We start from the raw sequence: 12346 nt of genomic DNA on the forward strand, positions 1-12346 counted from the left end.
CAAAAATTAGCCAGAGCCTGGGCCTGGTTGTTCATGCCTGCAATCTCAGCACTTTGGGAGGCCAAGATGGTGGATCCCTTGAGCTTAGGAGTTCGAGACCAGCCTGGGCAACACAGTGAGACTGTGCTAAAAATACAAAAATTAGCGGACATGGTAGCAGGTGCCTGCAGTCCCAGCTACTGGGGGCTGGGACGCTGAGGCGGGAGGATCGCCATAGCCGGAAAAGTCGAGGCTGTAGTGAGCCATGACCGCTCCACTGCATCCCAGCCTGGGCAACAGAAGTGACAGCCTTTCTCAAACAAAAGAAAGTTAAAAGAAGAAAAAAGAAATGCTCCAATGTGCGTTTCTTTTGAGCATCAGGTCAGCGCTCAGAAACTTTCAGCTTTTGAAGCATTTCGGATTTCAGATGCTTGGATTGGGGTGCTCAACCTGTATTGATTTAATATGCGGTGGAAACGTGACGATCTAGGTTTTAAATCGCGGTTTCCTCAGTGGTGGGTTTGGGGTATTATCCCTGCCTGGCCGGCCTCCGGGCTTGTTACAGAAGATGCTACCCCCAGAGCTGCGAACCGCCAAGCTCCGCAGCGCGCAGGGCCCCGACAGGGACCAGCGAGGTCAGCTCCAAGGATCACCCCAGGCTCCAAACTGGCCCGAGCCGCTCTGAGATTTGCGGCCGCCTTGCCCCCACCCCGCCCCGCAATCCCGGACCCGCCCCGCCCCGCCCCCCGTTCGCCCGCCGCGCCAGGACACCGAGGGGGCGGTGCCTCGAGGCCGGGAGGAGTGTTGCGTCGCGGCCTCCAGACACAAAGAGCTGCCGGCTGGACTGGGGTGGTGCCGCGCTTCTGGCCCAGGCGCCTCCCAGGTGAGATGGGCCAGGGCTTCCGGCCGGCCGTTCGGGCAGCGGGTGGGGTCAAAAGTCCGGGGCCGCCCCTGCCTCGCGACCCGCGCCTCAGTCACCGGACCCGGCTCCGGGAGCGCGGCCTCGGGTGCTCCTCTCGGTGCGGGGCTCAGATTCGGCCCATCCGCAGTGGTGCCTGCTCTTCCGGTCGCCCTCGAGGGCTGGGCGGGGGTCACGCCCTAAAATACCGCGCCCGCTGGGCCGAACGCTTGAAAACCTGGTTTCCCGACGGCGGCGGCGCGGGCGCCATGGGAACGAGGGCCGGGTCCAGCAGAGCCCCGAGGCTCGGCGGGGGGCGGGCGGCCTTGGCCGGGGCTCCCCGCGGTCCTGAGCGCAGCGGTGCCCACCGTCTGCCCAGCGCGGGCCGTTTCTCCTGGCGCCTGTCGAGGCCCAGGATTTCCTCCCGCCAGTGTGGCTGCGGCCCCCTACGGAGCGTGTCCCGCATTGTGGCGCTTCGGTCGGTTGATTGAAAGGGTGAAGTCTGTTGCGAGTTTTATCTGTTGTACTCGTTTTGCAGATTCGCTCCCTTCCTCTCGCCTGTGCGCACAACTCACACACACGACGTGGGAGTTTCTGATCGCGTTGCATTCATACTCATTCATCCTGCCTGGGTACTGATGCTCCATTGTTAGGAGCTCTGTGTAGGGTTGTATGTTTGCACGGGACTCAGGTGAGGAAGGGTGGCCACGTTTCTTTCTGCTCCGTGAGACTTAGGCCAAGCCCTGGAACTAGGGAGGAGGTTCAGACCCATGAAGCTGGCGGGGCCTTGGAGAAGGGCAAGTGATTTTCAAGGTCAGTAGTAAGAGGGGTCATGAGTGATGGTAAGTTTCTTCTTAGAGGCGTTTGCTATGACTTCCAGATTTTTCATACCGGACTTAAAATACTTTTAAAAGCAGAGTTGTTGTTGTTCTTGTTGTTGCTGTTTTTGACAACGAAGTTTCACTCTTGTTGCCCAGGCTGGAGTGCAATGGCGTGATCTCGGCTCACTGTAACCCCCGCCTCCCGGATTCAAGCAGTTCTCTTGCCTCAACCTCCCGAGTAGCTGGGATTACAGGCGCCTCTTACCACGCCCAGCTAATGTTTTGTATTTTTAGTGGAGATGGGGGTTTCACCATGTTGGTCAGGCTGGTCTCGAACTCCTGACCTTCAGGTGATCCAGCTGCCTCGGCCTCCCAAAGTTCTGGGATTACAGGCTTGAGCCATTGTGCCCGGCCAAGTTTTTGTTTTGTTTTGTTTTTGTTTTTAAATTTTATTTTACTTTAAGTTCTGGGATACATGTGCAGAACGGTCGGGTTTGTTACATGGGTATACATGTGCCATGATATTTTGCTGCACCTATCAACCCGGCATCTAGATTTTAAGGCCCACATGCATTAGGTATTTGTCCTAATGCTCTCCCTCCCCTTCCCCCCACCCACAGGTCCCGGTGTGTGAGGTGTGTGATGTTCCCCTCCCTGTGCCCATGTGTTCTCGTTGTCAGCTCCCACTTATGAGTGAGAGCATACGGTGTTTGGTTTACTGTTCTTGTGTTAGTTTGCTGAGAATGATGGCTTCCCACTTCATACATGTTCCTGCAAAGGACATGAACTCATTCTTTTTTATGGCTACATAGTATTCCACAGTGTATATGTACCACATTTTCTTTATTCAGTCTATCATTGATGGCCTTTTGGGTTGGTTCCAGGTCTTTGCTATTGTAAATAGTGCTGCAATAAACATACACGTTTATGCGTCTTTATAGTAGAATGATTTATAGTTCTTTGGGTATATACCCAGTAATAGGATCGCCGGGTCAAATGGTATTTCTGGTTCTGGATCCTTGAGGAATCGCCACACTGTCTTCCACAATGGTTGAACTAATTTACACTCCCACCAACAGTGTAAAAGCCTTCCTATTTCTCCCCAGCCTCTCCAGCATCCGTTGTTTCCTGACTTTTTAATAATTACCATTCTAATTGGTGTGAGATGTTATCTCATTGTGGTTTTGATTTACATTTCTCTAATGACCAGTGATGATGAGCTTTTTTTTTATATATATGTTTGTTGACTGCGTAAATGTCTTCTTTTGAGAAGTGTCTGTTCATAACCTTTGCCCACTTTTTGATGGGGTTGTTTTTTTCTTGTAAATTTAAGTTCCTTGTAGATTCTGTATATTAGACTTTTGTCAGAAGGGTAGATTGCAAAAGTTTTCTCCCATTCTGTAGGTTGCCTGTTAACTCTGAAGATAGTTTCTTTTGTTGTGGAGAAGCTCTTAGGTTAGATTCCATTTGTCAGTTTTGGCTTTTGTTGCCATTGCTTTTGGTGTTTTAGTCATGAAGTCTTTGCGCATGCCTATGTCCTGAATAGTATTGCCTAGGTTTTCTTTTAGGTTTTTTATGGTTTTGGGTTTTACATTTAAGTCTTTAATCCATCTTGAGTTTATTTTTGCACAAGGTGTAAGGAAGGGGTCCAGTTTCTGTTTTCTGCATATGGCTAGCCAGTTTTCCCAGCACCATTTATTAAATAGGAAATCCTTTCCCCATTGCTTGTTTTTGTCAGGTTTGTCAAAGATCAGATAGTTGTAGAAAGCAGTTTTGTTTTGTTTTTAAGTAGTTAAAACTCATCTGTTAAACAGAACACTGAATCAGCAGTCTAGCAGTTTTATGAACTGTGTGCAAGAATACTTTTATATTAAAAGGAAAATGCTCAGGTGTTAGAGAAGCAGTCTACTTTCACGCTTGTCCCTTTCATTTCACTTATACATCATCCATTAGTGGTTTAAATGATGACAGATTGAACCGATCTGTATTGTCAAATAAAAGTGGAATGTGTTCAGGTGCAATAAATATTAGTTCAGGTGCATGAATATGAAGTTCAGGTGCAATAAATATTAGAGGATAACTCTTTTTTGTAGAATGAGAAAATAGCAAGCCTTCTCCGAGGAACTTGGACTTCAGAATTTTTTTTTTTTTCTTTTTTTTAAATGTAGAGCCAGGAGTCTTGCCCAGGGTGGTCTCCAACTCCTGGACTAAAGTGATCCACCTGCCTCAGCCTACCAAAGTGCTGGCATTACAGGTATGAGCCACCACACCTGGCATCAGATAACATTTAACTCCATCAAATTAGAAAGAAAGCACTTTATAGAGGAATAACTAGGACTTAAGCAAAAAGTTTTTTTCTTTTTCTTTTTTGAGATGGAGTCTCGCTCTTTCGCCAGGTGCCATGATCTTGGGTCACTGCTATCTCCGTCTCCCAGGTTCAAGCGATTCCCCTGCCTCAGCCTTCTGAGTAGCTGGAATTACAGGTGTGCACCAGCACGCCCGGCTAAATGTTTGTATTTTAGTAGAAACGGGGTTTCACCATGTTGGCCAGGATGGTCTCCATCTCCTGACCTCGTGATCCACCTGCTTCAGCCTCCCAAAGTGCTGAGATTACAGGCATGAGCCACCACGCCTGGCCGGACTTAAGCAAAATTTAATTGAGCGGTTTATATTAACTTGGATGGAAACTTTTTTGCTAACTCATACTTACCCCATACGTTGTGATTTATAGGACTGCTCTGAGGTGGGTGAATTGATATGGTCATTTGCTAAGAGCATGTTGTAAGTCTTTTTTTTTTTTTTGAGACGGAGTCTCGCTCTGTCGCCCGGGCTGGAGTGCAGTGGCATGATCTTGGCTCACTACAATCTCTGCCTCCCGGGTTCAAGCGATTCTCCTGCCTTAGCCTCCTGAGTGGCTGGGATTATAGGTGCCTGACACCATGCCCAGCTAATTTTTGTATTTTTAGTAGAGACAGTTTCACCATGTTGGCCAGGCTGGTCTCAAACTCCTGACCTCAAATGACCCACCTGCCTTGGCCTCCCAAAGTGGTGGGATTACGGGTGTGAGCCACTGCGCCAAGCCTACTTTTGGATCTTGCCACGAGCAGGTAGCTACTAGATAGCTTTCCTCTTTCCTGGCACAAGACAGATTTGGAAGCAGGAAGCAAAAACAGAAGCAGTGTCTTGGCCTCACACCTGAACTGGTGTGGCTTCCTAGCTGCAGGTAATAGTGTCCTCTGCCCTGGAAGGCATTTCCAGCTCTGTGGCCACTTTACTGTTCCATTCCTTGGTTATTGCACAGGTAGTTGAGCAGCGGTGATTGTAACTGGAATCTAGGTTTGAGTTTAGCTTAGTCCTTGGCTTCAAGTGCAGATTAGGAATTCAGGCTTAAGGCAAAGACATTTGGTTACTCACAAGCGGAGACCAAAAGTTTGGGTCATAACTCTACCTGGAGCTATTTGGAGGTAGGCTTTCCTTTTCCCACCTTGGGGTAACTTTGAGCCTCCTAGATTATGATTATTGTTGTTTGTGAATTGATGGACAGTTTTCTCTCTTTTTTTTTTTTTTTGAGATGGAATCTCGCTCTGTCGCCCAGGCTGGAGTGCAGTGGCCAGATCTCAGCTCACTGCAAGCTCCGCCTCCCAGGTTCACGGCATTCTCCTGCCTCAGCCTCCCAAGTAGCTGGGACTATAGGCGCCCGCCACCTCGCCCGGCTAGTTTTTTGTATTTTTTAGTAGGGACAGGGTTTCACCGTGTTAGCCAGGATGGTCTCGATCTCCTGACCTCGTGATCCGCCTGTCTCGGCCTCCCAAAGTGCTGGGATTACAGGCTTGAGCCACTGTGCCCGGCCTGATGGACAGTTTTCTGGGACAGAGGAGTCTTTTGGAGCATGGCTTGTATTTTCATCCTTTTTTGACCTAGGTTCAAGCATGCATCTGGCGCTGCCCGGTTGTACTCCCCTCTCTGAACCCGGATTGTCTTTCCTCGGACTTCAGAAAGATAATAGAGCCTTCCATCATCCTCCAAGCGAGGTGACCCGTTTTCCCCAAGACTGCTGTATAGTCTCCCTGGAGTAAAAGTCATTTGTTAGTTTCTGAAACAGCAGAACTCTCCAGGTACCTCTGAGGCAATCAAGTTTGAGAAGCTCTAGGATATACCAATTTTTGTGCATTGATTGTTACTTTGTATCTCATAAGGGGCAATTGGCACAATTTTTTTTTTTTTTTTTGAGATGGAGTCTCACTCTGTCACCCAGGCTGGAGTGCCATGGCGCAATCTTGGCTCACCGCAACCTCTGCCTGCTAGGTTCAAGTGATTCTCCTGTCTTAGCGTCCTGAATAGCTGGGATTACAGGCGTCCACCTCCATGGCCAGGTAATTTTTGTATTTTTTAGTAGGGACGGGGTTTCACCACGTTGGCTAGGCTGGTCTCGAACTCCTGACCTCAGGTGATCAGCCCGCCTCGGCCTCCCAAAGTGCTGGGATTACAGGCTTGAGCCACTGTGCCTGGCCCACACATCCTCTTACAACCTTGTTTTTGCATCTACTTTGTTGAGTAAAGTAATGATTTTGGTTTGTTGGAGTTTCTAAGAGTGGTCAGAGACCTGAGGGTCAGTCACTCTTCAAAATCTCTCAGTTTTTAAGCCTTTGGTAAAGAATTTTACATTTATAGAGTATATGAGTTAGGATATTTTAGCCACTAGTGATGGAAAACCCAACTCAGTCTGGCTTAAATACACAGGGAGTTCACAGAAGACCTCAGGATGGGCTGCTCCATGGTTGAAGTGGCCCTGAGGGACCCAGATGGCTCCTCTTCTGCACACAGCCTCTCACATCAGTGAGGAGAGGGAGCTTGGCTTCTGTGGCTTCTGTGCCTTTCTGAAGAGGGAGGAGTGACAGCTGGTGCCCCCAGCCAGGGTAGTGGAGTCCTGGACCGTTTGAACCAGTCACCAGGAGGCCTCCCCTGGGCTGTCCAGAGGCAGGGTGCCGTGGGGGTGTGGGGACAGGAAGGACAGGCTTTCGGGTGCCTGGTCCATGGGGGCTGTGTGAGCCTCACCATACAGGTAGCGTGTCACCTGTGCCCAGTCCCCGTGCATGACTTGTGCACTGGTTGTGGCTGCCAGAAATGGAGCTCAGGTCTCCTGGTGTTTTGTTTTTAAATTTTGAATGAGCATTCAGTAGGTGCCAGGTACTGTTCTCAGTGTTTTTGTTAAATTCTTTCACGGAGTACTCACAGCAGGAGGCTGAGCCGGGTGTGCTGTTGCCCCCATCTCAAGCACAGAGTGCGAGGGTCAGGGAGGATAATAACATGCTCAAGGTCACATGGAGGTCAGGGTGCTCGGGTCTGGGCAGGCTCTGCAAATTCCATGTCCCCCACTGTGCCTCCCAACACAATGGGGTTTCCAGCATACCTTACTGCCTATGACTGTATCATTTCTTTACCTTAACAAGAAAACGGGGTGTTTTCAGTGCTAGAGAAAAGCTGTGACTTATGTGATCCTGTCTACACATGCTGGTTGAGAAGCAGTATGAGGATTGTTAGCTCAAAGTCCCGTTTTTATTTTATCTATTTATGTTTTAGAGACAGAGTTTCACTGTGTTGCCTGGCTTGACTTGAACTCCTAGGTTCAAGCATTCTCCCACCTCAGCCTCCCAAGTAGCTGGGACTACAGGTATGTGCATGACTCCATTTAATTTAATTTAATTTAATTTAATTTAATTTAAGTTTGCTTGAGCTTTACTGCTTGATTAAATTCCTTTTTTTTTTTTTTTTTTTTTTGAGATGGAGTCTCGCTCTGTCACCCAGGCTGGAGTGCAGTGGCCGGATCTCAGCTCACTGCAAGCTCCGCCTCCCGGGTTTACGCCATTCTCCTGCCTCAGCCTCCCGAGTAGTTGGGACTACAGGCGTCCGCCACCTTGCCCAGCTAATTTTTTGTATTTTTAGTAGAAACAGGGTTTCACTGTGTTAGCCGAGATGGTCTCGATCTCCTGACCTCATGATCCGCCTGCCTCAGCCTCCCAAAGTGCTGGCATTACAGGTGTGAGCCACCAAGCCTGGCCGATCAAATTCCATTTTTAAGCAAGAGTATTGAGGACTTAATGAATTGTGCTTTGCCTTTTGTGGGCTTTGTGTGAGTGTGTGCGCCCATGGAAATAACATTTCTGGGCTGGGTGAGGTGGCTTATACCTGTAATCCCAGCACTTTGGGAGACTGAGGCGGGCAGATCACTTGAGGTCAGGAATTTGAGACCAGCCTGATCAACATGGTGAAACCCCATCTCTACCAAAAATAGAAAAATTAGCCAGGTAGAGATAAAAAAATTATCTCTACCAAAAATAGAAAAAGATTATAGGCACGCCTATAATCCCAGCTACTCCAGAGACTGACGTGGGAGAATCGCTTGATCCTGGGAGGCAGAGGTAGCAGTGAGCCAAGATTTCACCACTGCACTCCAGCCTGGTGACAGAGTGACATTCCGTCTCAAAAAAAAAAAATCACGTGTGTAATCCCAGCACTTTGGCAGGCCGAGGCAGGCAGGTCACCTGAGGTTGGGAGTTCGAGACCAGCCTGACCAACACAGAGAAACCCCATGTCTACTAAAAATACAAAATTAGCCAGGTGTGGTGGTACATGCCTGTAATCCCAGCTACTCGGTAGGCTGAGGCAGGAGAATCTCTTGAACCCGGGAGGCAGAGGTTGCGGTGAGCTGAGATTGCGCCATTGCATTCCAGCCTGGGCAACAAGAGTGAAACTTCGTCTCAAAAAGAAAAAAAAAAAAAAGGAAAAGAAAATATTTCAGAAAAATGAGTCTGTTCCTGGGACTGGGAAATAACAAGGCCCGATCTTCTGCTGGCCCCACACAAAGAGGGGTGGTGGGCTTCCCCTGCCAGGATGGACCTCACAGGAGCTCCATTCACACTGAGGGCCTCCAGGTTCCCCTTAGAGTCACGGGTGGTGTCAGACCCTAAACATGAGAACCAGCGTCAGTCAATATAGTGAAATATTCACTGACTTGGAGTTTTCATTTCAAGGGCATAGGAATGTAGTAAACAGCTTATTAATTATTTAAAAATCAACAGGGAGAGTCTGCTCGGTGCAGATTTTGAGCAGGTTGTCCCAACCCCAGGATGAGCTCCTTGTATCTGGAAGGCCTCTGCCTGTCCTGTACTCAGGTGACCTGAGGAAGGATGTGCTGGACTGTCCAGCCACGTGGCCTTGGGGCTTCAGCTATGCTCGGGATGAGGACAAAACCAGGCAGGCAGAAGTGGGTAGCGTGACAGATCTCTAACACAGGAGAGGGGGCAGGGCCTTGAACAGACTTGGGAACGCATATCTCCATGTGGACCGGTGAGTAAAACTGAGTACCCACAGTCCTGCGATGACCAGCAGGGACTCCGGAGGGCGGGCTGCAGCCCAGCCAGTTAGCTTCCTGCTTCAGGTGACGGTGTCACTGCTCTCCAAGGCCCCAAATGAAAGTAAGTGACAGGTGGAGATTTTCCCCGACTCTGGTTAGGGACAGAAACGTGGATGCCCAATTTCGGAACCCCAGAATCTACATTAATGACCTGTACTGATTTCTAGTAGGGTTCCTCAGGAAACTGTGTCAAGCAGGACGTTTGCAGGGGCGGGTCCGAAGTGGACACAGTCCACAGCCTGCATAGTTCAAGACCAGCCAGGCCTTGCTCTGTGGCAAAAGTTTTAAACTGTAGTTGATAGTGTACACGGTTGCACAGCTTTAAAACTAAGCAATTCTTGATACATTTTAAATTCTTATTGGGTTTTTATTATTTACAACTGTGCACATAAAGTAAGACTCTTAGAATTGTAGATTTTTACCACTTAAAATTCTCAGGCTGGGCACGGTGGGCTCATGCCTGTCATCCCAGAACTTTGGGAGTCTGAGGTGAGAGGATCCCTTGAGCTCAGGAGTTCAAGACCAACCCGGGCAATGTACTGAAACCCCATCTCTACAAAAAAAAAAAAAAAAAAAAAAGGAAAAATTAGCTAGGTGCAAAGGCATGTGCCTGTGGTCCAAGCTACTTGAGAAGCTGAGGTAGGAGGATCACTTGAGCACGGGAAGTGGAGGCTGTAGTGAGTGGAGATGCACCACTGCATTCCAACCTGGGTAACAGAGCAAGATCTTGTCTCAAAAAAGTGAAGTGAAATAAAAATGAATAAACTTCTCATAATTCAAACTCACGTAAAGGTGACTACCCTGCTGGAGTCACCATGCTAACCAAGCAACTGCAGTTACTGTCACCAGTAATGAGACATGCGTGCCCCCATGAGATGTGCCAAGGACACACCTGACCCAGGTGTTCCTGCCACCCCTGAATCTAATTGTGCAGACACCAGACAGACTCTGTGGGACAGTCTACAAAAAGCCCTGCCTGTGTGTACTCCAAAAATTTCAAAGTTAGGAAACACAGAGACTGAGAAAATGGTCTGGTTTAAAGGAACAGGAAAACTGTGTACAGTGCTTGACTCTGAATTGGAACCTGGACTGGGGTGAAAAAGACAGCTGTAAAGGACATTGTTGGCACCATGGACAGAATTTGAATCTGAATGGTGGATTGTATAAATGTCAAATTTCCCTCGTTTGTTGTACCGTGACTGTCTCCTTGAGCTTAGTGAATACATTTTGAACTATTTAGGGACACAGGGACACAAAGTCTGATACCCAGTTTCAAATGGAGAAGGAGAGGAGTGGGGGTAGATAGATGATATGGAGGGAGGGAGGAAGTGAGAGAGAGAAAATGACAAAATGGTCATGATAAAGGGGGAAAGTGGAAACAGGTGTTGAAGCCAGCCGGGTGAGGGAGTATTAGATAATTTTTTGTACTATTCTAACAATTTTTTTTTTTTTTTTTTGACACGGACTCTTGCTCTGTCACCCAGGCTGGATGGTGCAATCTCAGCTCACTGCAACCTTTGCCTCCTGGGTTCCAACGATTCTCCTGCCTCAGGCTCTCGAGTAACTGGGATTACAGGTGCACACCACCACACCCGGCTAATTTTTTATTTTTTAGTAGAGACGGGGTTTCACCATGTTGGCCAAGCTGGTCTCGAATTCCTGACCTCATGATCCACCCGCCTCGGCCTCCCAAAGTGCTGGGATTACAGGCGTGAGCCACCATGCCGGGCCTATTCTTTCTTTCTTTCTTTTTTTTTTGAAATGGAGTCTCGCTGTGTCGCCCAGGCTGGAGTGCAGTGGCGCGATCTCGGCTCACAGCAAGCTCTGCCTCCTGGGTTCATGCCATTCTCCTGCCTCAGTGTCGGGAGTAGCTGGGACTACAGGCACCCGCCACCACACCCAGCTAATTTTTGTATTTTTAGTAGAGACAGGGTTTCACCGTGTTATCCAGGATGGTCTCGATCTCCTGACCTCGTGATCCGCCCGCCTCGGCCTCCCAAAGTGCTGGGATTACAGGTGTGAGCCATCGAGCCCAGCCTATTCTTTTAAATTTTCTATACGTTTGAAATTTTTTCAGAATAACAAGTTAAAAAGTCAGTCCTGTCTTCACTGCCATCTAAAGACCTACCAATAAAAAGTTTACTATATTTCATCTATTCTAAGATAAACCTTTTTTTTTCTTTACATGATAATATGTTTGATTTGGGGGTACATTTAAAAACTGATGCCATCTTAGCACTGGGTCACATTTTGACAGCAGTCTTTCGTCGTCATCTGTCTTAGAATTAGTGGCATCTCAAATTTGGTGAAATACTATATTTTTTTCTGGCTCTGTTATGTGAAGAGGTGGGAAAAAAGAAGACTCCTAGGAGCTTTGCATGTGACGTTTTTTCAGACCCTCATGCCCACATCTGCACTCCAGGATTCCACTCCCATGCCATGTAGCTACAGTAAACTCAATATATTCCAGACTGGATTTCTGTCTGCACCTCTATCTACCATGCCAATCTGTGCTTCCTCTGTTTCCTCCCTCAAGGAACAGAAACCTGATTTTTAGCCACCGATGGCCCCAGAAGGTACAATGGGAGGAGCTCCAGGACCTGTCTAGGAGGGGAGATGCGGACACTTCCTGTAAAGTGGGGCATGCATGAGGAGGAGGTGGCCTAGATCCTTCCTTTTCTGGGTAAAGGGTGGAAGTGGTGTGGATTCTTTGAGTGTTCTGATAGCCATGTGTCACTATGTACTTGTTCTTTGTGTCTCATATCTCCTCCTATTGCATTTTAAAGCATTTTAATGGCATTTTTATGCCTAATAAAGCATTCTCATAGAAAAAAAAAAAAAGACGGTGGCGGGCACAAGGCCCTTGCCCAGTCATGCCATGGCACAGACACTAGCTTTGTTTCTTGAAATGACTTTGGGATCCAGATGTCTGTGCTTCATTTTCTCCATAGTCAAGTGAGAATAGTTTCCCCAAGTTAGTTAAGATAATGGACAAGGGAATTTAAGGTGCCATAGAGCTCTAAAATTCTGTGATTTAAAATAGGGGACTTTTGAAACAGTCATTTACTAGAATCATTCAAATAACAGATACACTTTAGGCAAACAGCTCTGAGCACAGTCGTCAGTGAAAGGCAGGTGTGTGGCTGGTTTCTCTGCTTCCTGGCTCCCCACACTCCTTCCCAGGTTACTTTCCCGTACTGGTTCCTGTTTCTGGGTGATTTTTACACTGGATGT

The 12346-nt window shown here is 48.0% G+C and overlaps 1 protein-coding gene across 23 annotated transcripts in view; it reads left to right on the plus strand.

The window, feature by feature from the left end:
* The first annotated feature begins 737 nt into the window (after positions 1-737).
* NINL (ninein like) overlaps positions 738-12346 on the plus strand; it is a 136312-nt gene continuing 124703 nt past the window's right edge. For 5 of the 23 annotated variants that reach the window (XM_077951052.1, XM_015149635.3, XM_077951082.1 and 2 more), the window contains exon 1: positions 738-862. The gene's annotated coding sequence lies outside the window, so the exon portion shown is untranslated. Of the gene's footprint in view, positions 863-3866; positions 3953-7278; positions 7370-12346 lie in introns of those variants that run through there. The other 18 variants (XM_077951053.1, XM_077951059.1, XM_077951083.1 and 15 more) reach the window with 9 other exon arrangements.

The sequence above is a fragment of the Macaca mulatta genome, chromosome 10 (genome assembly GCF_049350105.2).
Source record: "Macaca mulatta isolate MMU2019108-1 chromosome 10, T2T-MMU8v2.0, whole genome shotgun sequence".
NCBI lineage: Eukaryota > Metazoa > Chordata > Mammalia > Primates > Cercopithecidae > Macaca > Macaca mulatta.